Below are 27,753 nucleotides of genomic sequence, written 5' to 3'. Positions count from 1 at the left end.
TATATGGTGTTTATGTATTCACACAGAAATGTTTCTATAGGACCTTTATATTTTAATAGAAACATTTCTGTGTGAATATAGCCTGACATTTTAAAGAAAACTCTTTCCTATTTCTTTGACTTGAATGCCTTTCCTATACCTTTATATTTTAATAAAAACATTTCTATGTGAATATAGCCTGGCATTTTAAAGGAAACTCATTCCTATTCCTTTGACTTGAATGCCTTTTCTCCAAGGCATTTCTGGCTAACTCCCTCCTTCATTTCTTTTGGATCTTCACTTGAATGTGATCTTTCCATAATTTCCTTGCTGGTCCCCCTACCTAAAATTTCAACCTCAACTCCCAATCCCATCATTTACTTTCCCCTTTCCCTGCTTTATTTTAATTCCTTAGCACAGATAATTGTCTGTCATTCTATATATTGATTATCAGGGATCCACAACAAATATAATCCCCAGGAGATCAGAAATTTCCATCTATTTTGTTCATTTCTAAATCACCACCACTTGGGACAATGCCTGTCACAGTAAGTACTCAATAAACATTTTAGAATAAATGAATGAAGTATCCAATGGTTGTATATTGTGTGCCTTGTCCTGAACTTGGTGGTGATGACACAAAAGAAAGAAAATAAACCAGATTCTAGCCCTCATGAAGACAATGGTCTTGTAGGGAACACAGACTATTAAAATCACAGTTTATCACCTGTGATTGACAAAGGGTATGAATTCAAATGAACTCTTGATGAGCTTATGGGTACCAGGTAGATATTCCCTGAGAAGTATGGGGATAGGGTGATTACTTTTGATATGCAGTGCATCTCATACTTGTTCTATCTGAATATTGACCAAATAATACACATACACACATATATGTACACAGAAAAGATAATGATTTAGACAGAAAACAATTTTAATGAGGGAGCTGACGTAAGTTTGACCAAATTAGTAAGAATACTGAAAGCAACTAAGTATGAAAATAGAATTTCCAGTGAAGTATTTTTGGTACCAGGTTTTTCTTCCAGAGTTGATAGCCCCTGTCTGATGAGCACAAAATGCAAAGAATTGGCCTAACTGTACATTCTGCTGCCTTGTAATTGTACCTAAAAAGCAAGAACACATTTGCGTTTTATACTTCTGCAAGTAGTACATAGAAAAGGATATGCTGTTACTTTATTATAGTAAATAATAAGGTTCATGGCTATATTTACAAAGGTTGAGTTTTCAGCATGTGAAATGATGTGAAGAATGTTAAATCTCTAATATGTGTTTAATGTACATTTCAGTTGATTTTTCTCCAACTATAATAGTAGCAATTATTTTATTTATATGAGGGGAAGACTACGTCACCTAAGGGAAAAGCTAATAGATTTCTTGGCAGTTTTTGTATCATGTTGAAATCTTTTTCCATTTCTAACTGCTGTGAAATTCTCGCTACTCTGTCTTACACATTTATTTTTTAATTTATTAACCCTAATACCTACTTACTTTTCTTCTGCATTTAATCCCTTATTTCATCTATGTTTTCCTACCTAAAATGTACTATCCTGGTTACTTGATGAAGTTATAACTCGATCTTGGTGCAGACACTGACTGGCCAAGGTAAAGGAACTAATTGATATTGAGCCCCTTCTCCTAAATGCCATAAATAATGCTGATTGCTACTTGTATGCATATAATCCCATTCAGTCATCATAAAAACATAAAATTTTATGTAATATAAAAATATAATATATATTTTTATATTTTTATGTAATATAAAAATATAATATATATTTTTATATTTTATGTAATATAAAAATATAATATATATTTTTATATTTTTATGTAATATAAAAATATAATATATATTTTTATATTTTATGTAATATAAAAATATAATATATATTTTTATATTTTTATGTAATATAAAATATTATATTATGTAAAATCCCCTTATTTTAAATATGATTAAGCTGAATATTAGAGATGGTATGTAAGTTTACCTAGGACACATACCTAGTAAGCTTTACTTCAAACCCAAAACTTCCAATTGAAAGTGGTTGCTGTTGTTGTGATTCCACTGCTTTTTCTAGATATTATACCTTCATCCTACCTAGAATTGCTTTTGAAGTTTTTCTACCTTGCCTTTGATTGAATGGAATTTACACTACAAGATTTTCTACATCATCAAGGCTTCCACAGAGTTGAAATGAAAACACCTTAATTTAGGGGTAGCTGTTAGCTGCCTACTTTTATAGTCTCTTTTGATTGAAAACTCCTGCTCTAAATTTACTGCTTATATTTTTGAACTCATATTTGTCTTATACATCTGAGAAATACTATTAAGTATTGACTGTGTGTCAGGCACTAAACTAGACCCTGGGTAGAGAGTAGTGAATAAAGTAGTGTGGCCTCTATGTAGTATACAATCTAGTGGGAAAGAAAGAGATAATAAACACTTAAGCCAATAATCACACCAATAATTTAAACTGTCATATATGCCGTGAAAGAATAAAATAGTGGAGGTATCTGTCTCAGGAACTATAGTTAGAGGAAGTTTTTTAGAGAAAGTATAAGAACCACATAATTGGTTAGGAACTGCAGAACTCTTTCAACGAACTCTGTGTATCAGCTTCTCCCATACCGAGTGTCTGTTAACAGGTAGGATTTGGATGACTCACTCTTGTCCACTGTGGGGCCAAACTAACCAGGCTTTCTAACCTGGTGTTACCATTTGAGACTCAAATTCTCATGTTTTAAGTTTGTACTGATTAAGAGGAAAACTAGGTGGAAAAAGTACAAGATAATAGATTAGAAGATTAGTCCTTTAAATATTGGAAATAACTTGTTTACAAATGAGATTCCTTAATTTTTTATGCAGTATGAATTTTCTTAATAATCAATAATGCAGGCTAACACAATTCATGCAACATTCCTTTAGCCAATATTTAAGGCATATTTACTACATATCATGTACTGTGCTAAGTAAAAACTACAGATGTAATGGTGAATAAGACACAAATGCTTGTCCCCAAGTTTACAGCCTTATGTAAAAGACAATTACGGTGCAATAAAATGATTATTATGACAGGATTAGACACAGGATATCAGATTCTGGAAGAGATAATATCTAAACTAAGACCCCAAGGATGTATACAAGCAGGCCAGTAAATTTTTCATATTTTCCGAGAATAAATCATTGATTTCAATAGCCATAACTTCAAGTTGAGAATATTTTGAAAATATAATTTTTAATATTTTCTAAATTTTAGGTTCTTAAATACATTTTTTAATTAGCTCTTAAACTTTTATTTTAAAAGTTAAGTTTAAATAAAGTCATAAAAACCCAACAACTGTTTTCTCTAGAATATGCTGTGAAGTGTGGATTATAGGACAAATAGAATTATCAACACTTAGTGTATTGTAGATCAGGTTTCTACTTGAGAGTTCAAATTCATCATGTTTGTACATGAAATTTGATATTAAATTGTTTCATTTTTAAGTGGTAGCCATTAATACTAGAAAATTCCAATTTGGCAGTTTTTGTAAATAAGCTTTAGTTTTTCATGGATTTTGTAGCTTTATTACAGCTGATCTGACCTAAGGTCTAGACAGATCAACTGTGCCCTTGGGTTAATGGTGTTTATCATATGATTTCCTTTTCCTTCCTTATTGCACTTTATCTGTTTCCAGTTCACAGTGTTGATAAATAGATAACTGTGCTCCTCATACTTCCTCTTTCTTGTAGGCAGATAGCTTTTCAAAATGAAGGGCCAGACCTAGCTCAATAATTTACAAAATAAGCATAAGTTTTTCAAATTCTTACTTGACAATTTATAGTTCTTACTCTTCATAGGACTTTCTGTTGAGAGAAACCACAGAAGCCAGCCACCTCAATTTTCAAAAGTAAAATTGGCTTTATTGAGGAGAAAATTGTACATTTTATAATAACTGTATAATAATGATACAACATCCATCTCTGTAGTGGGTCGAGGAGAACTAAATACATATTAAATAAAATAAAATTATTTTGGATTACATAGTCTTCTCTCAAAATATCAAATTTAAATGTAAAGCATGTAAAATAGTCCTGTGGATGCTTCCTCAGTCATGGGTGAAATTCTTTTTGTTTAAATTTAGGTTTAGAGCTCTTTTATGGAGTCACTGTACCCCCAGGCCCAGGTGAGACCCTTTTTATTACTCTAAGTGAATTAGCTAGTAGATTTATTAATGGCTTTAGGAGCATCTCCAGCCAGTCCCAACTAGTATGAAGGGAAAATGAAATATTTCTGTATTCTGTAACATAGAATTGGACCTATCCCACTGGAGAACACAGATGTGCCATTCACAAAGTAAAAAGACCTTAAAAATTAAAAAAAATAGTGAAAAAAAATCCAAACACTCTATAGTATATCTGCATCTGGAATACTGCTAATAGTAACTTCACCCAAGGTGACTGAAACAACTCTAGCAAGTACATGATCTGTGTGGGAATCTGAAGACACACCACTTAACAACTCAAGATCTATGCTGTCCTTTAAAACAAAACACAAATAAGGACTAGAACAATATCAGTATGCATCCATTTCTGTCTTCCCAGCCACAAGGAAAAAACTGACTGTAACATTTTTTTAACTTAGAGTTGCAAACCTCATATATAAGGCTCTGGTCATCAGCAGGATCTTCTTAGAATACATAAAAAGGTAATAAGTGCATACATGTGATTGCTAAGACCATCACACGGCACCTTGGTCCAATTCCAGTTGAGTAATTGCATTCATTTTGTCCTTATTTTCCTTTTCCTGATTGTTTCAGTTAAATGTGGAAAAATGATCCTTCATTTTTCACCCAGAGAAGTTCGGCAGTATTGCTGCATGTATTATTTAGACTCTACTGCCTTCCTTTTCGGTCATAGGAATGGGGCTTAAAAGTGCTGGTTAGAATTGTTATTGTGGCTATTACTATTGTTGCAGCGTTTCCTGATTCAGAGATGTTCTGTGAACATCGAGCACATGACTGACTTTTGGATGAGCTGCTGGACTGTAGGGTGATGTCTTGAACAAGCCTCCTTTATCTCCTTACTCCCTGCCTAGCTTAGTCCGTTCGCTTAGACATGCTTTCCCTTTTCATACAACTGTGATAGCACTAATAGTTCCCTTTTATCAAATGCTTACTCCGTGGCTGGCACTGTGCTAGTTCCTTTATATGGCTATAACATATAACCTGCATAGATGACCTCATAGGGTGAGTAACACGATCACCATTTTACAGACAGAAAATTTAAATTGCATAGGATCCCAAAACTAAAGACAGGGAGCTGGAATTTGATTCCAGGTTTGTCTGATGGCAAAAGCTAAGCACTTAACTACCACCCTACCTCATAACTCTATTGGTTCCCAGAACTCTGAGCCCCAGTCTATGGATCATTGATCACACAAATAGCTTCTTAGCTTCTCTTACTGTTTGTCACTACTTCACACAGGCTGACCACACTGACCTCAACGTTGGAATCATCCTGCAGCACTGGTCTCAGAAGGGCAATGCTGATCATGTTTACAGGCCACCAGGAAACTGAACTGCCATTGAGAGAATCTCTATGCTGAATCATTTTATCTGCATAACAAAAGTGGTTTGCTCTGTCTTCTTTTCTTTCCCTGGTGGTGTTGTCATAACAGTGTCTTTTAGCAGGATTAACCAGTAACTAACTTATTTGCTTTGGTTTCCAATAAATAACTGCAGCCTGTTAATAATTGTGCATGTGTTTTATGTGGCCTCAGATAAACTGAGACAATCTTACACATCTGCATTCCAGATTGGGTCACTATTCCTTCATACTCAATCTCCTATTATGTAACTGTCCATTAACAAAAAATAGATCACACAAGGAAAAAACTTAAATATTTGATTTGCTAGTGCATTAATAAGTGACACTAATACACATGACTTTTTATTGTTACCTAAAGATAAGTGTTTGCTCAGAAATATAAAAGAATAAACCTAGTGTATGTTTTCTTGCTTTCAAGTATACCAAATCTGTCACAAATGCCTTGTGTATTGTATTTACATCTTTACGTGAGCTCTGTCTAGACATTTTTTAGTGTTTTTAAATTGTTAGCTCAGTGAGGGTAAGGTGTGTCCTAGTTTATCTTTTAGCATGTTGCAATGCCAAACACAGCACCGTGAAGGTAGTATATGCTCACTGAATGTTATTGAATTAGTGAATACGTTAGGCTGTACTAGATTGAAGAGATTTGTAGTCCTAAATTATTCTTGCCATCATTTCACTCTGCATAATAAGAAGTTTTACTAAGATGATTAAAAATGTGTTATCGAATTACTTGTGTAAATTCCAAAGCAGTGGGATAAAAGACCCTGGCTATGCCCCTTTGAGGAAGCAGTGAGGGTGTTTCTCACTGTAGGCACAGTTAGTGGGTTTTATTTGTGACTGAATTTATTTCTGTTAGGAAGGTTACATTTATGAATTCCATATAGCATTTTATAACTTTTTCCTTTTACCCCTACCCTGCCTACTGTTATCTTCTCCTGTTATAAAAGTAATGCTTATTGTAGAGAATTTAACTATATACGAAAGTAAAAAGAAAAAATCACCCAAAGTCTTATTATCCAGATATAATCACTCTTAATACTGTGTTTTGTTCTTTGCTTTTTCTTATTCATGTAATTTCATATTATTCATGTAATTGGCACCACATGTTTATATAATATTTTAGCATCGTAATACTATAAATTTGCATTTTTCCATAAAATTTAAAATATTCTTTAAAGCACTTTGTTAAATTTTGCCAAATATTCCTTTATATAGATGTGCTATGCTTTCTTTAATTATTCTTCTATTAGATATTTAGGTTGCTTATAGTTTTTTACTATCATAAAAATTATCTTTTTTACATAAATTTCTGTTGGTTTTCTGTTATGTTTGATTCCTGGGACTAAAAGTACAGAGTAAAAATAATGAACCTTGAGTTCTTGATACATAGTAGTCATTGGGTTTCTAGGAACCCTTTTGTAATCCACATTTCCATCAGAAGTATATGAAGATGCTATTTTATTGAGCCATCATCAAAATTATTACCTCTATATACTTTTAAGCAAGTATTATAAAGTAGACTTACTGACTATAATGTGTTGCTGTCATCAGCTGTGCTCAGAAAAACTATATAAATTAAACATGTCAGTTTGCTTTCAAAAAGAATTTTTTTTTGAGATGGAGCCTTGCTCTTGTCTCCCAGGCTTGAGTGCAATAGCATAATCTCGTGTCACTGCAACCTCTGCCCCCAGGGTTCAAGCGATTCTCCTGCCTCAGCCTCCTGAGTAGCTGGAATTACAGGCTGGGGTTACAGCCCACCACCACACTCAGCTAATTTTTGCATTTTTAGTAGAGATGAGGTTTCACCATGCTGGCCAGGCTTGTCTCAAACTCCTGACCTCAGGTGATCAGCCCACCTCAGCCTCCCATAGTGCTGGGATTACAGGAGTGAGCCACCACACCTGGCTAGAATTAGGAAATATTTTTAAGGGTACTAGTGGTTCCAAAGCTGCACGTTTCAATACAGTTTCCACCTAAATCCAAATGTTTTTCAGGTCTAATTGTAAACTACTACTTTTGTTTAATGTGGACTTACATAGTCTTCTGTATCAATACCTACTTCACTGGCAGTTTTGTCAAAGTGTGTTGGGTTGAGGCATTTTGCATTATATCTGATGTGGTGTTAGCATTCCTTCTTGTAGCAATCAATTTCATTTCTATTTGCTGTTGTAACTTAAAGTTAATGAACATTCAAAGTTTACTTTTATTTATTCATGCATTTTTTTGTGGACTGCTCTACAAAAGCACCTTTCTTCCTCACCAACATTCTATCCAAACTGAGTGCAGATGAATCTGAGTAGTTTCATTTTAGAGAGCAGCAGTCATATTTGTATTAGGAAGGCAATAGTCTTGGAAGAATACCAAAAAAAAAAAAAAAAAAAAAAAAAAAATCATTTTAAAGTGTTTGCCTCGTCCTCTAGTGAAAGCATTTGCGTTTCAGAGGCCATGGTGAGTCAGAGTCCCTTGCTGGTGCTTATGATACACTGCTAAGGGACTCTGCATGTGTGTGTGTATGTGTGTGTGTGTGTGTGTGTGTGTGTGTATTCACATATATGAAATATCCTATGGGGAAAATATTGATAAAAAATAATTTGCCTCTTTATGCACTGAAACTTTTCCTACTTCTCTGCAGGAATTGTTGCAACATAAATACTGGTTCCAACTTAGTAAATTAATTTTTACTTATATATTTCTTTTACATTTCAGAATACCTGATAAATTGCAAGTTTGTGCCCTACAGCTGCACGGTATGTATATGAATTACCTATAACTATGTAAATATATATATTAACTAAGAAGTTATAATATTTTTATGTATTAAAATTGCTTATAGATTTCATAATGTAAACATGTTAATTCTTGATTACTTACAGATAATGACAGCTTCAAAGGATAGTACATTTTATACATGTATTTTATTTTATTCTATTGTGAGAATCAGGTAAACATTTCTAAGATTTGATGAGGCAGAATAATTTTAATTACAAAGCATTCATCTGGTGAAGAGATTATTTTATGGAATTGTACTATTAAAGTGAATGGTGATGTGGAGTCAGACCATTGCAAAACCACAGTTTTGTCACTATTGTTTTATTCAAACTTTTTTTTTTTTTTTGCGAGTTTATTTTCTGTGATGGTTGCTTTAGGTATGGAGTGGTTGCAGATGTACTGTCTGCTGCACTGTCTCAAGCACTAGACGAATGGGAAAAAAATGTTTGCACCTGTTTAAAATCTCAACCATGCGGTGTTGTGATTCCTGGGCAACAGACAGGAATTCTCAAAAGCTTGGTTGCACCTGCTCAATTGTTGCTTGCAGCTGTGTCATATGAGTGAGAGCACAGAGAAGCTTGTTAGCAGCGTGCTTGTGCTCTTACGTATTTTGTGTACTCTGACTCTGAAAGATTCTTACTTGATGTAGACCTTGAACTGTTACATTGGTTTATTCTAAAACTCACCGGTTTTAGCTTCTAAATATTTTCTTTAAATCCTCTGTTTTATGACTCAAAATATATTTTTTTAGTAGCTGTTGACTGCCCTAGATAATGTGTATGCCAACTTCTCTAAAGAATACCTGGGAGAGTATATCTCTTCAGATAACTGGGTTGATAATAATTTTTGTCCTGGTAGAGACATTTTGTGTTTGGCTCAATTTCACCGTGTTGGCAGCCCCACTATGTGAGGCTGGATGTAGTTATTGATCCATTTAGCTGAACAGATTTGAAAGCATTTGGCTATTAGTGGACACATGGGGCATATTCAGAAAATTTAAGGGTATATTGTAAGATAATTTCTTAATTCGTGCATGTGTTTCTGTTTCTGTTGGGGTAAAAGTGAGAGAGAAAAAAAGTGAAGATTAAATAGTAATTCTAAAAGAGGGGCTAAAATCCAGATGTACATTTTATGGAATATTATTCTTTAATTTAACAAATGCTAGATGCTTGGTATTTTTCATAAATGTTACTGATAATGGTATTAAATTTATTATAGTTATGGCTTTGTATGTTTTCTGACAGATATCTCTATTTTTGATATAGATAGGCTATTATAGTTTGTATATTTTACTAGTAGGTTAAGTTCTATAAATGCAATAGGAAGCCGCAACTCAATATTAAAGATATTTAATTTATTCAGTAGGCTGAAATTTCTAATATTGAAAACATTCAAATGACTTGCATTACTCTCCTTAATGTATTCTTTTAAATGCTGAGGAGTGTCCGTCGGTATTTAGTAACATAAATCTGAAGTCTTAGAGTTGGTGTATCTTTTCCTTTTATTGGCCCATTTGGAATCCTTTTTTGTATTTTTAACAAATCAGTTTGGTATGAATTTAACTATCCTCTTTGGAAGTAGGAAACACAGTACAAAGGTAAGTAGAGGATTGCCACAGCCTCTTATACAATGCCTTATACATAGTAATTGATCAGTAAATGTTGAATGAATGCATTTATGAATAAAACATTTCTGGAGCTAGAAATAGAGGGATTGTGTCCTAAAATCTTATTACTTGTTATACAGTTTGGATGAGTCTTGATGGACTTACTTTAGTTCTCATACAGCCAGTTATACAGAGATGAGAATACTGATAAATTCTGTCCTTAAAATGGGAAATTAATGTATAAGAATTGATCCTCTTTGACTATTTTAATGAAGAATTGAAATAACACTATTTGCAATATGCTTTAAACTAAGTTTTACTTACAACAAGAAGTCTGTATATTATTCCCATTATACATATAAGGCTGGGGCATTCATGGCTAAGTTACTTGTCACCTTGGAAATACTTTGCAGCACATAAATAAACAAATCATCTATGTTATGTGGTTAATGCCTCGTCTTTCCTGAGCACTGGCTTGTGCTCTCTCTCTCCCTCCCTATCTCTATCTCACTAAAACACAAAAATAAAATGTGTGTTTAATTCCTTTGGGTCAGTTAAGATCAGAATATTAAAAATCTGTAATTATTTTTCTAAGCAAAAGTAATGGACCCTGTGTTTACTGTATACATATTTATAATTATGGTCTCTATGACTCACTAAATTTTAACTGTAAATAGAGGTAAAGCCAAGCAAGAGTAGAGTCAAAATAGAGCAGTTAAGACTTGCTTTAGATAGATCATTCTAGTGTTCCATTTTGTGTGGCATAAGCCCTTCACATAAGATTGGCACAGTTTACATAATATGCCAGTATCTATTGCATTAAAACCTTTTGTTTAGGCTTCTCAAATTTTAGTACCACTGGTTTATGACATATGGACTTTTAGGCTTGGAACTACCTTTCCTCTGGGAACAGTTTTTCTTTTACCTCAGTTCACACCAGTAGGCAAGAGTCCAATATCAAGGACATCATTTTTTTCCAGTGAACCTTAGTATGGTAGATTAAACTCTATCTCTCTGTTAGTCTCAATATTAGAAATGAAGAGATGAGCCAAGAATATATATTTGCTAGAATATTAATCATTAAACTAGACAGATAGTAGCAGCTTTTTGAGGGTCCTGTGTCAGGAATTAGCCTGGAATCTCAAAGAGGGAGAAATCCCTAGGATTCCTGAGCATTACTGCAGGTTCCCCTGTGATTTCAGGGTTAAGGAAATAAAGAAAGAAAATCCACATTTATTGAGAACATAGCATGCCTAGATATAATTTCTTTTTTTCTCCCTTCTTTCCTTCTCTCCTTTCCTCATTTCATTTTATTTTGCATGGTGAATGGATGTCTGCTGTTTGCTAGAAATTGTGCTAGGCTAGATGAATACAACAAAATCTTTGTTCTCAAGAGCATACAGGCTAGTGAGAGACAAAGATATATCAATAGAGTTCTTTTTGACTTCACCACTTATTATTAGTATGGTCTCAATCAAGTTACCTAATCTTTCTGTTCCTTTGTTTCCTCATTTGTAAAACTGGGAAGATAATAGTATCTGTTGTCTGAGAGTTAATAACACACTACATGTAAGATTCTTAGTACACTGGTTGGCACATATCAAGTACTGAAGAAATCTTAGCTATACTACTGTCATTTCTATAACTCCCAGTTCCACCACCATCACCACTACTGGAATTCAGACTGTGAAAAAAGAACACCTAATTGCCTGAGAGCAGGAATCCTGGTCTGGGCATTATCACATAGATTGTACTCAAAAGTTCTATACAAAGTTACCTCTGCTTCCCTGGCCTTAGAAGATATTATAAACATCATGAAGCAGTGTACTGAATCTAAAAGACTTTCATGTGATATTTTTATTATTTTTCCCCAATTTTTGTATTGGGGAAAAATACACATAACATGAAATTTACTATCTTAACTATTTTTTGGTGTACAGTTCAATGGTATTAAATACATTTATAATGCTTGCACAGCCATCACCACAATACATCTCTATATAACACTTTCATATTGTAAAACTAAAATACTATACCCATTAAAATATAACTTCCCATTTCCTTCTGCACTCTCACCCCCAGCCCCTGGCAGCCACCATTCTAGTGTCTGTCTCTGTCATTTTGACTTCTCTGTGTAGTCATATAAGTGGAATCATATAGTATTTCTGTTCTCGTGTTTGGCTTATTTCACTTAGCATAATGTCCTCAGCATTCATCCATGTGGTAGTACATGTCAGGATTTCTTTCTTTTTTATGGCTGAATAATAATTAATAGCATTTATATACCACATTTTGCCTGTCCATTCATTCGTCAGTGGACCCTTGGGTTGCTTACATGTTTTCATTATTATGAACAATCCTGCTATGAATATAGGTGTACAACTATCTCTTTGAGAACCTGCTTTCAGTGCTTTTGAGTATATACCCAGAAGTGGAATTGCTAGATTGTATTGTAATTCCATTTTCATGTGTTCTTATAATAAGATTAATTTCATTTAAATTGAATAAAGCCTTTTAGATTGTGTTTGTGAATAGCATTGATTTCCTCATAAGGAGAATAAGTTGAGTTAGGTTTATCGAGAACACATCTACTGCTTATGTGAGTTCAGATGCTTTCAACAAGCCTGTGACTACTTTAAATAAATCAGCATCTTGGAACCCAATGATGCACTTAGGATATCTGGATTGTAAATCTCATGCTTGAGTTTGAATTTAGGAGCTTTGAATTCCTTCCCACTGACCTTTACCAAAAGTCTAGCTCCATTATTCAGCAGCTGTGTGACCTCGTCGAGGTCGGCTAAGCTTACTAAGCCTCAAGCTTTCCCATGTACAGTATGGTGGTAACAACACCTACCTTTTTAATGGTGACTATGTGGATTAAAGTAAGTCAGGGATACAAAATACTTTATTTTGTGCACCACTACCACCTATATATTATTGCATAGTAGTCTCTATATATTATTTTTTCTTCTTTCCTCCTGTCAAAATATAAAAAGTGTTATAATGAGTAGTATAGGAATTTCAAGAAAGTGTGGGACACTTACATTAAGAAAGTTAACTTTGGTCAAGTTATGGCTCTGGTGATATCTGTTGATTGTCTCAGTTCAACATAATTAGACTCATAATTTCTAACTATATATGCTGCATTTCTGTAGAAGGCTAAGGCTGTTTAAAGAAAACCAAGATGGGGATGCTCACATTCACTTCAATGTCTGTTGATTATAGAGATGTATCTTGCAATAGAAAGCCCGTTGACACAACCCAGACAACTCTCATCCCTCTTCTGAAAGTCAGATACTCTTAAAAGCAGTCTCTTGCAAACGATGAAGAACCTATGCTTGATGAGTTACTTTCACATGCATCAAAGTGACTTAAAAGTGGTGCTGTTGGTAATCTAAGCAGCCTCAGGTTTAGTGAGCATAGTTGTCATGTATAAATGGCTGTGTAAGGTTTTATTTTTTCTTGAGAAGGAAATTAGTGTGGTACGATTTTCTGATTTCTTTCTATGCAAACTCAACAGTAGAAAAGCGGATTTGTACATTTATATGTATGATGTTCCCTTAATTATCTTTAATAAAAACTAGATGATCTTAATTATAGTAAACCATTTTCCTCTGCCAGGCTGTTTATATTGCAGCAATATCTTCTTGAACAGCAATCAGAAAAGGATTCTTTTAAAATAATGGAAAAATCACTAGATAATGTATAGAATTGATTATTACTTACCACAGGTAATACAGACCTGCCTAACATCAAATGTATAGTTTTGACCATGATGAATCAAGGTAAATATTGATGATTAATGATTTTTATTTAGTTGTGCATATTACAAAGGACCACAAAGTTGGTGGTTTAAACAGAAATTTGTTTTCTCACAGTTAGAAGTCTGAAATCAAGGTTTATTAGTCAGGTTGGTTCTTGCGAGGGCTGTGAGGGAAGGATCTGTTCCAGCCTTTCTCCTTGACGTATAGATGGCCATCTCCTTCCTATGTCTCTCCATGTTGTCTTCCCTCTATAAGTGTCTGTCTCTGTCCCCAGGTTTCTCTCCTTTTATAAGGACATCAGTCATATTGAATTCAGGCCCACCCTAATGGCCTTATTTTAACTCAGTTACCTCTTTAGAGACCCTATGTCCAAGTAAGATCACCTTTGGAAGTACTCGGGGTTAGAACTCCAACACATGTTTTGTTTTGGAGGGGTTGGGTAACAAAATTTAGTTCATCATAATTGGATTAATAATAGTTAACATTTATTGAGTGACTTTCATGTTCCAGATTTTATATATATATATATATATATATATGCACATTTATGTGAGTGTGTATATATATATGCATGTATGTATATATAGATATGTACATATCCAATATATGTGTGTGTATATATGTTTTATGATCCTTGCAACAGCCCTATGAGGAAGATGTTATTTCCCCCATTTTGCAGGTGAGAAAACAAAAAGTCAGAGAGGATAAGCAATTTGTCCAAAGTCATATAGCGTGTAAATATTCAATGCTGGTATTTGAACCTAGCATCCCATGCTGCTTTTTAAATGGATAAACCTGATAACAACTCAGTCAAAAGCCCAAAGATACTTTGAACATTTGAGATTTTTTTGTTTTTTTTGTTGTTGTTGTCATTAGAACTTGTGCCAAGGGACATTTTATCTGTCAAAAATGGCGCATAAATGCCTAATCATTGACTGCCGACGTGTTTACTCTTGAGTGTTTTACTGACAATTGTCTTTGAAGGCTTAGTGTTTTAGCACTCCTGAACTTGATAAAGCTTTTGGACAGGGTGGAATCTGAGCATAGACTACAAGGGTTGATTCTGGCCCCCATTTGTATGGATGACACTGAGAGACAAGTCATGCCCAGAGTCGGCTACTCAGCACATGTGCTTTCTACTGTCCTTTTCTCTCTCTCTCATTCCCCTTCCTCATCTTTGTTTTTTCACTATTTACCAGGTAGCTTGTGATTTTTTTCTTTTATCCAATCTTTGCCATAAGTGATAAACACTGAAAGGGGATGGAGTGAAGAGTCACAAAATGGGCAACATTTCTGCTTACATGAAAGCCAGCTCACTTGTAGGTGTGTACTACACCCTGGCCGCAGGCTTGTTGTTATTCACGCTAAAGAGCCAGGCACATTGTGTACCTTATATAAGTTTTCCATCTTACCAATGAAAACAGTTTGTTTCTCGCTTTGAAGTTTTAAAGCAGAACTTGTTCATGACCCAATTTCACTAATAATTCTCTTAAGTAACCCTTGTACTCATTTAAAGATTTTTTTTCCACCCACTGTCTGTCTAGCCTGGTTTAAAATTTTTATATATGTACTTTTAAAAAATTGATTAGCTGGAGAGCTGCCCATTCCTCTGTGCTGTATAATAAGGATTTTAAAACTGCACACTGAATTCTGTATAGTGTAATTAAAACTGACCCACATTTGGACCTGAGTACACCAGGACTTAGCCAAACTTGCCATGAGCTGAGTTCTGGTGGCAGATGGGAACTAATGAGGACACACTCCACTCCAGAATTTCCCAGCTGCTTGGCCCCTTTTTGTACAAACAAGGTTTGGAGCGAAGTCCGGATCCCAAGAGCATGTTCTGTAAATGTGCTGTACCCAATGATTTGGGAAATGTTCTCACAAAATTGGGCTGTTTCAAGGTATCCATAAGGCCTCAGTGACTTTCAGATTTAAATTCAAAGGGGCCTTTTGTGCTTTCTACAACCAATTTTTAATTTTAAAGTGAATAAAACATCGCATTCCCCCGTCTTTTCTCTCATGCCTGGTGATGGAATGATCACTTTATATCACAACCTGGAAATTTGCAGGTGATTATCTCAGAGACAGTTGTACATCAGGTAGACAAAGTCTCCTTGCAACCTATGGATCTCTTCAACTGGTTTGATGTCCTGGGACTATTCAGGCAGATGTAATTGAATCAGTCTGAAGCAGCTGTAGCTGGCATGTGGTCTCTCAGATTGCTAGCACCTGCTTGTTTTTTTGCAACTCACTAGAGTGAGAGAAGTGCCAAAACCAGCACTGGTCTTGGAGCAGATAAAGCACTCCAGATCTTATATCCCATTCCCCTTCCAACCTAGCCACATCATCACTGGTGCCGAAATTAATAAAATCCCTTTTCATGATTAGGTCTGAGGTATACTTTTACTTCTCATTCTTCTCCGTATTCAGATCCTGACAGTACTGACCATGCAAATCCAAAAAAATAAGGGAGTATAATGGTGATCAGGTGGCTTTGGGGCTCTCTTATCATTAGACAACTGGGTAGCCTGTGGTTTGCAGAATCATTTAAATGAATGCACCAAATTCATTTGCTGTTCCAGCACAGTCTTATTGGCACAGAGAATAAGCAGTTAATGTATAACAAACTGTGAGCTGTTATGGAATATGATGAATACACTTCCTTAGCAAGAGGGAATGTAAAATGGAGCTATCTCTCTAATATAAGGTCTAAACTAACCGCCGTGGATTTCTTCAACACTTACTATGTGCAGGAAAATGAAGTATACTAAAAAGATAAAAAATTTTTGGACATAATAAGTATGTAAAATATATTTTGAAATACACAGACTTGGATTTTTTTGGAGATGGAGTCTTGCTCTGTCGCCCAGGCTGGAGTGCAGTGGCGCAATCTCAGCTCACTGCAACCTCCACTTCCTGGCTTCAAACAATTCTCCAGCCTCAGCCTCCTGAATAGCTGGGACTACAGGCACATGCCACCACACCCGGCTAATTTTTTGTATTTTAGTAGAGACAGGGTTTCACCGTGTTGCCCAGGCTGGTCTCAAACTCCTGAGCTCAGGCAGTCCACCCGCCTGGGTCTCCCAAAATGCTAGGATTACAGGCGTGAGCCACCACTCTGACTGGATTTTTAAAAAATGTTTGAACTTATTTAAAAAGTAGTTGTTTATCTTCTCTTTGTTTCATTTTATTATTTGGCAGGCATATATTTAATCGTTAAGTGTTATCAATATCCTAATGTTTAATTTGAATCCAGTCATAATAAAGACAACATATTTACTTACATTTTATAGCTTATGTTGCAAAGCTTTTATAAAATGGGTTTAATATTGATAATATTTTGAGAGAAGCTATGACGTAAATGGAGTTCACAAATAATGGTAATAAGAGTGAATTCTAAAATGGTAATTTATTGTCATCAGCAGATGCCTGTGTTGCAAGGCATGACTACATGCTGTGAGCACAGAGAAGTATCTATGGTACTGACTGCAAGACTCTTATGATATTTGAGGAGATATGATACAGGTTTTTAAAAAAATAAAATAAGGCGCTCTCAGTGTCAAATTGCATGCTTGAGACCTGGATTTGTTGTAAAATGAATGCTACAGACTTTTTTTTTTTAAGTTAGGCAGTCTAGTTGTGAAGTCAATGTTCTAAATTCAGCATCCCCTGTCTCTCCTTCACTGTCCATGAGACAACACTAATCCGTTATGGCTGTCTCTGTCTCTACACCAAAACTTGACCTCAGAGTCCCTCTGAAGACAATACTTTAGACAACCATTACCAATTGTTGGAAGTTTCATGTAATAGGAAACCCATTTGCCATTGTTGAAAAAATATCATTAAGTGCTAAACATATTTAGTGGAGGCAGAGATCTCTGTGAACTGCTGGGAAGAGACTGAACTTAAGCTGGGCCTTGAAAAAAGCATGAAACATAGGACATGAGGAAATAAGAAAGGAGAACATCAAGCATTGCCAAACTGAGTAATGTGTACAAATGAGTTAAGACTGGGATTATATGGCATAGTCAAAGATAAAGAGTAGACCTCAGGTATACACAAATAAGTGGTCATATAATTATTAGTTTAATGTTTTTCTCCTCTGCTAGACTGTAAACTGTGAAATGTAATATTTTTTTCTTCTTTTTTTAAATTATACTTTAAGTTCTAGGGTACATGTGCACAACGTGCAGGTTTGTTACATATATATATATATATGTTCCATATTGGTGTGCTGCACCTGTTAACTTATCATTTACATTAGGTGTATCTCCTAATGCTATCCCTCCCCCCTTCCCCCACCCCACGACAGGCCCCAGTGTGTGATGTTCCATTTCCTGTGTCCAAGTGTTCTCATTGTTCATTTCCCACCTGTGAGTCAGAACATGCGGTGTTTGGTTTTCTGTCCTTGTGATGGTTTGCTCAGAATGATGGTTTCTAACTTCATCCATGTCCCTACGCTACTCAGACCATCCTATCTGAATTTGATCTCCCAGGTGTTTCTGTAGGTTCTTATTGTTTTCATTCATATACACAATTTACTGCACAATTTTGGGTGCAGATTATCACTGCCAAAATTCTGTATGAGGAATATAGGGGAACTCAAAGAAGTTTTTATTCTTTTTAAATTTATATAAGAAAATGAAAGAACAATAATTTTTAAGAAGCTGATTTTTATTTTTATAAATACTGTGGTGCTTTCAAAACTGGCTTGGAGGAATTTCTATTTTAACTGTAGTATTTAAGAATTATACTGTTAATACATATCTCTGGTTTCAGGGAATAAAGATACAATATAATAGAGTAGAAAGAGTACAGGGTTTAGAAATAGAAGAGAAGGATTTAAGTTTCTCCATTATCACTTATTGGCTGTGAGATATAGGCAGCCCTTCATGTGCTTTTGTGCTGTTTCCTCATCTGTAAATTAGAGGTGACAACGTATCAAAGCACTTTAAAATTTAAAACATCTCTTCTTCTTCCTCCTCTCATTAGTCATCATAATCATAATGCTATTCTGAAACCATGTTTCAGATAAATATGATCTTCTGTATAGGTCCTTTTTTTCCTACCACTTATTATTTGCTCTAGCTATTGCAGATTTACTTTACACCTTGAGTAGAGCATTATAGTAATCTAAAAAGAAGCAAGAATTCCAGAAACACCCTATAACCTAGTCATGGCTAATATTTACTGTTGAGCTATTTGTACCTCAATAACAATTCTCTGTCATTTGTAATATAACTGCTTAATATAAATAATTTATGTATTAAAAGTCAATGTTTTATACCAACCCCAAAACAGTGCCTTTTTATGATTTATTTTTTATTCTTTCATTCATTTAATTCAAATTATTGTAGCTACTGGCACAAATGCATTCACTTTCTACCTGATTATATAGGAATACCCTAATTATCTATATTCACATCTCACTGAACTTATAAAGTGTTAGGAGACCAGTGTCTGAGAAAAAAAGTCAAATATAAATAGATTCATCTCTGAGTTGTAAGAACCTTTTGTCCCCACCTTTAGAATATTTGGTGACTAATTAATTAAGTAATGAATGCACACCTCTTAAGTTAAAAAACCAAAAGAAAAAAATTTGATATTGCAGTTTCCTAGGAAGTTAATGTTTTCATTCTTTCCTCTTTTAAGCATGTAATATCTAATAGTTAATATCTGCATGTATCATCCTTATGGTTTTGAGAGTCTTTAAGGGAAATTATGAATACAATTTCTATTTTTCTAAACAAAAAGATTCCTCTACATTTAGGGTAAAAATGTGTGAATAGATATTTCACACATTCATATTTGTGTGAAATATATTTTCAAAATATATTTCTTAAACTATTTAAAAATAAATTTGTAAAAGTATTTGAACTTTTTACACTATATTTCATTCTTATATTTTGTAAAGCATATCAAAAGAGGATTATACCACAGTTTATGACTTTTTAACGATAAAAAATTAAATAAGGTAGGACTATCTGAAATTTAAGATTTAAGTGTAACTACATAATGATATGCACAGAAAATAGAGATAATGAAAATTAACTAAAATGTTGCTTTTATAATGGCTTATATTTGTGTAGCAAATAGGATAGCTGAGTTTAGTATTACTTAAGAAATGGTTAATTCTGTATATCAGGAGACAATTCAAACATAATCTTTAATCATGCTGGTCTGATGCCTTAAGCCATGCTCTGTATACTTATTAGGGTCTTTGCCAAGTGTCATGATAGCAATACACTCCAGACAGAAAGAAAATTGATTTTCCTCTGTGTAAATTTGTTATTGATATTATATTTAAATTTCTATTGATAAAAAGTTAGTATATATACTATCTGAATCAAGTTCTTCAGAAACATAAATAATTTTTTATTTGTGAACTGATTTATGTCCAATTAAGTAATGTCCAGGATACTTTTGCTATTGAGCACATATCATTGTCAAATATTAATTATTTATATCAATATACCGCTTGAATTTTTAAAAATATAAAGGCCTCACTTTATCACCCAGGCTGGAGTGCAGTGGCATGATCATGGCTCACTGCAGTCTCAACCTCCCAGGCTCAAGCAATCCTCCCATCTCAGCTTCCCCAGTAGCTGGGACTACAGGTGTGTACCACCATGCTCAGCAGATTTTTAAATTTTTTTGTAGAAATGGGAGTCTCACTATGTTGCCCATGCTGGTCTCAAACTCCTGGGCTCCAGCAGTCCTCCTGCCTCAGCCTCCTAAAGTGCCGGATTTACAGGCAGGAGCCACTGCACCCAGCCTATTAATTTTCTTTTCTTTTCTTTTCTTTTTTTTAATGACCAATTCCACTTTAAGATCAGTTTCTGGCTTGCTTGAAAGGATTGGATTAGAAGATGTATCACTTTTGGAGGACATCTGCATTGGATTTAAGAGGGAACAACTCCAAATAGAGGACAGTACATTTCGTTTGAGGCTTGCTACTACCAGAAACCATCACTGCAACCTCTAAGTTTTCTCACTGATTTTTATTTGTCCTTATGTGCTGCTATCAACTGGGGGCTTTGAGATCACTATTTACGCTTGTAAAACAGCTGTACCTCTTCCTCTGTTTTAGTCCTAGAGAGTACAGGGAAAGTGTACTACTTACCTATGGCTGCTGTAGTAAATTATGTTAAACTGGGTGACTTAAAAACAACAGAAATTTATTCTCTCATAGTTCTGGAGGCTAGAAATCAGAAATCAAAACATAGCAGGGCCACATTCCCTCTGAAGGCTCGCCGTGAAAATCTTTCCCTGGCTCTTCCAACTTCTGATGGTCCCAGGTATTCTTTGGCTTTTGGCACTATCACATCAAACTCTGCCTTCATCTTTACAGGACCTTCCCCTCTGTATGTATCTCTCTGTGTCCTCTCCTCCTATTAAAAGCATATCAGTTATTGGATTTAGGGCCCACCTTAAATCCAGGGTAATTTTATCTGATGATTCTTATTAGTTGCATCTGCAAGAACCTTATCTCCCAAGAATGTTACATTCTGAGGTTCCAGGTGAACAGGACATTTTGGGGACTCTAGTCAAAATTCAACCTACTATAGAGAGTAATTTTATTTTTCTGTAGTAAATATCTTTGGAAGGCTTATTTACACACTGCTATGGTTTGAATATTTGTCCCCTCCAAAGCTCATGTTGAAAGTTAAGCCCCAGTGTGGCACTATTGAAAGCTGGGGCCTTTAAGAGGTGGGTCATGAGGGCCCATGAATGGATGAGTCTTTTCTTGAGTTAATGAATTAATGGGTTATCATGGGAGTGGGACTGGTAGCTTTATAGGAGGATAAAGAGAGACCTGCGGTAGCACAGTCTGCCCCCTTGCCATGTGATGTCCTGCGTTATCTCAGGACTCTCTAGAGAGTTGTCACAGCAAGAAGGCTTTCACCAGTTTTGCCCCCTCAACCTTGGACTTCCCAGCCTCCAACTATAAGAAATAAATTTCCTTTCTTATAAATTGCTGAGTTTCAAATATTCTGTTATAAGCAACAGAAAAGAGACTAAGACATATGCTAACATGTTAATTATTTTTCCCCTCGGTAGTTGACAAAGTTTATTCTGTCCTCTGTTTTTAGAATACTTGTTGCGTTAGCACCTTAGTATATTTTATGAATTTCATGGAATTATGAATCATTTTCTGTCATACTTTTTTTAACTACTGAAACTTCTCACTATAGATGACAAAGTTGAGGTATAGAATAAGTAACCAACAGTCACTAACTCTGCAGATGGACTGCAGAACGAAAAACTGACATTGGTATCATCCATCTTTTCTGTGAATCCATGTGTGTTGAGATTGCAAATACACTTTTATAGTCCATGGCACTTTCACATAACATTACTTGTGACCTAAATAAATCATGAGTTGCAGAAAATGTTTTTCATAATGATCTCTAGATTCTATAAGTCAAGTATACAATTGAAATTTTGTGTCATAGATGGACAAAAATCATGCTAGATGATTGCATGTTGAGACCACGAGGTAATCCATCTAATTTCTGTACTTAGCATCGGCCAGGTCTTTATTAGAGAACTATGGATATGGCCACACATACAAATACACATCCATTAAATGAACACTGGAATCATGAATATCCAGGTCTAGATTAAAACAGCAAGGCCAAGGCTCAGAAGGTTAATTTTTAACTTTAAATAACCAGTAAGTGGCTGAGACAGGACTAAACTCAGCTCTGCTCAACTCAGACACCTGTTTTTTCTACTTCTCCCAAGTTGATTCTCAAACTGCAGGAAATCTTTGTGTTTTTCCCCTTGTAAGTAAGGAGCAGACCACTTTTATGGTGAGTGGGTAGAGGTAGCAGAAGGTGAAGTAAACCATTCCTAAAAGAATTGGGATATAATTGGAAGCATTTGTTGACCCTTTCCACCTCATGGTTTTGGGATATTACAAGTACGTTTTCTTTAAGAATGCTCAATAAGCCAACCATTTGAATTTTAAACATAGATAATTAATAGAGTGATTATATGAATTAATCAGAACCAGTATTATAGGTCTCATCTACTGAACAGTTTCTCTAACTTTCAGCCCTTTTGGTGCACTTCTGTTCTGGATAAAATATAATTGTATGCTCATAGGACAGAAAAATTTTACAAATGAGCTTAGGCTTCCCTGCCAGAAAAGAAAGGATGAAATATAAATGAAAATGAAAAGTAAGTAATCCCTGAAATGGTAATATAGTTAAATGTAAAAATATGCCTTTGATAATACCAGACTGGGATTTGCACCCAAAACACATTAATTGAATTAACCTATTTTAGTTTGTCTTGTATCTGTTGCCAAAAATAACAAAGAGAAGAAACTATTCTTTTGTTAGATAGCAGATTTCTTTCTGGTGTGGATTACTCTTCTATCATGAGTAAACGATTACAGTTCAGTTGATCCCAGGCACTAGAGACAGAGCTCTGAACTAGAAGACCCAGAGAGAGACACTAAACAAATTAACAAATGCATAAATAAGATCCATTCAAGAAGTGGTAAGTGCTATTCATGAAGCACAACTACAACAAAAAGGATAAAGAATGACTGGTAATCCGGGGGCAGGGTGTAGGTGGCCTTTTTGAGGAAATAAAGTTTGAATTCTAAGACTTGAATAACGTGAAGGAGTCATTCAAGGGAAGATCTCGCTTACAAGAAATGCAATCTCTAAATCATTACAGGTTATGCAGGGTTGTGCATCTAAGGTGTGTGTGTGTGTGAGAGAGAGTGTGTGTGAGAGAGTAACTGTGACAAGGGAGGAGTGTTCTGTCAACTATTAACAATGTACAATTGGGAAGTCTGCATCTTCAGGGGCAACCAGTTGATCCTCCTCTTTATCCTGGTATTAAATATAGCCATAGTAAGAATTTGGGAATGGATTAAAAATGCTTAACCTTATCTCCTTAAACTTTGCCATATCCCATACATTTTAACCATATCACCTAAAATTTTGTTATTTCTGAAATCTGTACTAAGTTTGGCCACAAAGGGAGGAATTGAATTCATTGCTACTCTTAGCTCTCCCTAGCAATTTCATTGTCTGCTCTGGTACCAGGGTTTGTTAGAGAAGCTAGAGGGATTTTTGAGTCATCATTTCTCCCTTTGGTAAATCACTTCTTCAAGTAGTAATATCAGCCCTTTTCCTCCTTTTCCATATATCAAGAGTGAAACTGAAAATAAAGGGTTAAACTGATTTCTTTTGATTAGTTTCATAGGAGCCCAAGATTTAACATAGAACTTTTTCGGAATATATAGTTATCTCTCCACTTGAGGTGAGCACGGGAAATCTATTTTTCTCATTTCAACTTTCATCTTGAAACCGAAATTTCACCAAAAGCTTCATTCAAAATTTTTTTATTCATAACTAAGCAAAGATGTATGGTAGTAAATCATTGAAACGGATTATCTTTGATTGAATTTTCCTGAGTTTAATGTGTCTAATCAACTTTTCATTCACCACATTATTTTCCCATTGCTTGATGTTATACCAGATAATAGTATTACCATGACCCAGGCTGATACTATGTGAAAAAATGCACAAGGAAGTACTCTGAACATTTGAAAAACACAGTCAGGTAATAGTTTCAGAAATTGTTAGATTTTTCTGTATGAGAGTCTAACTTTTTTTCACTACAGATACTAAAAATTTATCAATATACTTTTTAGTAGGCTTTAGCCACATCCTAATTTACAAACAAAACTATTCTTGCCAGTTATACCCTTGAATCCTACCAAGGAAATTCCCATGGTTCTATCCTTATCGCAATGGAACCCAGAAATGGAGAAATGGACTACTTACTTTCTTAGAAATACCACAGTGCACACTTTCCTATATCTAACTGATATGACCATATAATTTGTCATCTCAATAATGATTGAGAGATTTTTGCTTTAAAAATATGTATCCAAATGATAGGAATATTAAGTCACAGTGGAAGAAGGCCATTAATATACTGAAGCCTCAAGTGCCACAAATTTAAAAAAAGATAGGTATTACTATTTTAACTGTGAGCATGCACTTTCATCAAAAACATATTAAGAGTGCTTGTGGCAATATATATCTGAATTATAAATGAATTTTGATATTTTGACATTTTGTTTATATGAGAGCGTATGTCAAGGATAGATTCAACGAATCAGCTTGGTGGCTGCAGCTTTAAGTTGGCAGTAAAGTATGTAAGTAATACATTTCTGATCAGTCTTGTTTGATAGTCTTGTTTTAACACCTTGACAGAACTAAACCATTGACACCCAGAGGTACTTGTGCATGGGGATAGTCTTTAAGATAATATTTAGTTTATTCAATGAGCCAGAATGTTCAGTGTGTATATTGTTTGCTTTTGTTATAAAGACATGGCTACAGTCTACATACAAAATACCAAGTAGAGATTTGTTTATTGTAGTAGGCATAGGTGCTCAAAATGGATATTTAAGTCTCAAACATATTTTTCCACCATTCTGTATTGGATTATTAACACACAAAAGTATGTACTGTTAAAACTATAAGGTAACTTATGGATTATTCTTTGAACTAATGTAGTTATTATTTTACAAATGAGGAAATGGAAACCCAGTGAAGTTGAATGATTTACTGTGGGACTAGACAAGTCTAGAATGAGAAATTTAACAGTCCAGTACTCTTTATTTCCATGTATATACCTTTCACCATTTACCATTACACTGAACAATCTTTGTGCTATTTGTATTTTTAAAATGTACTCACAGGGTCAAAAAAAAGTTTGAATGGTACACAAGGATATAAAATGAAAAGTATGTCTTTACCAACTGATAGTACTATTCACCAGAGATAAAAAGTTTCAACTGTATTTGTGTAGAGAAATGTATCTATATACCTTTAATTTAAAAACAGAAAGGGAATCATACTGTTCAAATACATTTGTACTTTTTTCTTAATGCCATGTCTTAGAGATTTTATATATTCTAGATATAGTGTTTATATTTTGGTATATTATACTTTATCTTTTCCACTTTTTAAACAGCTACTTAATATTTCCATTTTATGGATGTCACAAAATGTATTTAACCACTGCCTATTTATGGAAATTTGGTTATTTACAGTTTCTTTGCTGTTTAAAAATATTATAAAACAGCTTTCTAAATATATCCTTGTTTTTATTTTAATATCCACATAGCATACTTTCTTAGATATGTTTATATAATTAAAATTTTGATGCCTGTTAAAAATTTGCCTTCAAAACATTTTTCTGACACATACATGTAACAACATCATATGAGAATTCCTGCTTTCTCACAGCCTCATCAGTACTGGGCTTTAGCAAATTTTTCTAATCAGAAAAGTAAAAATGATATTTCACCATTGTTTTGATTTACATTTCTTTACTTATGAGTTAGAGTAAACAACATATTAAAATTTCACTGGCCATTTACACTTTTTTTACTTTTTTTGTGAATTGGCTGTAATACTTTTCTATATTTTTCTACTGACTTTTTAAAAATACTTTATTGGTTTGTATAGCCTCTGTATATTATGAAAAATAAATTTCCTGTAGTATGTGTTAAACATATTTCTTGCTTATTAATTTGCTTTTTGAGTTTTGTATGTGTAGAAAATTGTTTTATGTAGTTTCATTTTTCAGTCATTTCCAGTTTTAGTATATGTGCTGCTGAAGTGACCACTCATTTTTCAATCATTTCCTTTATGGCTTAGAAAAATTCTTACACCAAAAAAATTACTCAGATTTTCTTCTAGCACATTTATGATTTAGCCTCATAATATTTACATCTTTGATTCAACCAAAACTTATTTTTGAGAGTGAAAATAAAGTTTAATTTTATCACTTGAAATAAGAGCATCAATTTTTTAATTCTTTGAATTCTTGTGAATTTTAGATTTTTCTGAAACTTTGTGAACTTTTTAGGAAGGCAGTGATCATCACTAAGGTAAAAAGAAAGTGTATTAGACCGAGAAATGTAATTTAAAATTTGACATTTTTTATTACTTATCAATCCCTGGTGTCTATTCTTGGTGATATAGGAAAATCCCAAAAAAAATCTTGTTTATAAAAATATATAATTATATTTTGCTAATTTAAGCAATGATTAAATCAGTAAAACATCATAGAATAAATCAAACCCCTAGTGAGATACTTTTAACAGCAAATCCAGTTCATATGGTAATATTAATTTTACTTACTTAGCAAAGCACTTACTTATCAGTAAGACCCTGTATCTGTACAAATGAAATCAAAATGTGAAAGTTGTAATTTAAGCGGGACACAATAGCTTAGTGATAAATAGATTTATTTGTACCTTGAAAAGTTCACTTGAAGTAATCATTGTTATTAAAAGGCAATTATTTCACATGGTTTTTGTAAGCATAAAAAGCATATTGGAGACTCTTTCTAAGGGTTGTAAATAAGTGAAAGATCCATTGAGCTAGAAAAGTTGAGTATTCAGCAATAAAAAAGCATTGTCCAGTTTAACATGTATTATATTTATATCTGTAGTTGACAAGGAGAGAAGTAAGTATAGGTGAAATGTGAAATATAACTAGGAGAGAGGGATTAGGAAATGTCATTTAACTTTTTTCCTACTCTTCCTTTTATTTTTAATATAATAATTATATTTCTCTTCTAAAAGTAGTACACTATCAATGTAAAACTATTTGGTAAACACAAAAGGACAGAAAGCAGACAAGAAAATTGCCGTTGATATTACTATTACCACTTAAAGAAAAAGTTATTAGTATTTTGGTGTATATATGTATGTATGCATGTAACAACATAGGATTATGCAAGGTTATGATTCTGATTTTTCAACTAGCAATATATTATGAATATTTGTTTCTGTCAATATTTTTTGTGACATGACTTTTTTTATTGATTATATAGTATTCCATACAATGGATGTGTTATAATTTACCTAGCCAATCTCTTATTTTTGTACATGCTTCCAATTTTTCTCTAGTAAACATAAATTACGATGAATATTATTGTGACAATATTTTTTATAAACATCCCTGATTATG

General features: G+C 34.0%; 1 protein-coding gene across 4 annotated transcripts in view; it reads left to right on the top strand.

Annotated features, from left to right (window-relative positions):
- ZBTB20 (zinc finger and BTB domain containing 20) overlaps positions 1 to 27,753 on the top strand; it is an 831,659-nt gene that overhangs the window by 246,068 nt on the left and 557,838 nt on the right. For 2 of the 4 annotated variants that reach the window (XM_030941361.1, XM_030941349.1), the window contains exon 3: positions 8,297 to 8,337. The gene's annotated coding sequence lies outside the window, so the exon portion shown is untranslated. Of the gene's footprint in view, positions 1 to 4,122; positions 4,165 to 5,464; positions 5,612 to 7,969; positions 8,039 to 8,296; positions 8,338 to 27,753 lie in introns of those variants that run through there. The other 2 variants (XM_030941352.1, XM_030941354.1) reach the window with 2 other exon arrangements.

This window comes from Rhinopithecus roxellana, chromosome 1 (genome assembly GCF_007565055.1).
Source record: "Rhinopithecus roxellana isolate Shanxi Qingling chromosome 1, ASM756505v1, whole genome shotgun sequence".
Lineage (NCBI taxonomy): Eukaryota > Metazoa > Chordata > Mammalia > Primates > Cercopithecidae > Rhinopithecus > Rhinopithecus roxellana.
The sequence above is the reverse complement of the archived record's forward strand: the minus strand, read 5'-3'. Positions and strand labels throughout refer to the sequence as shown.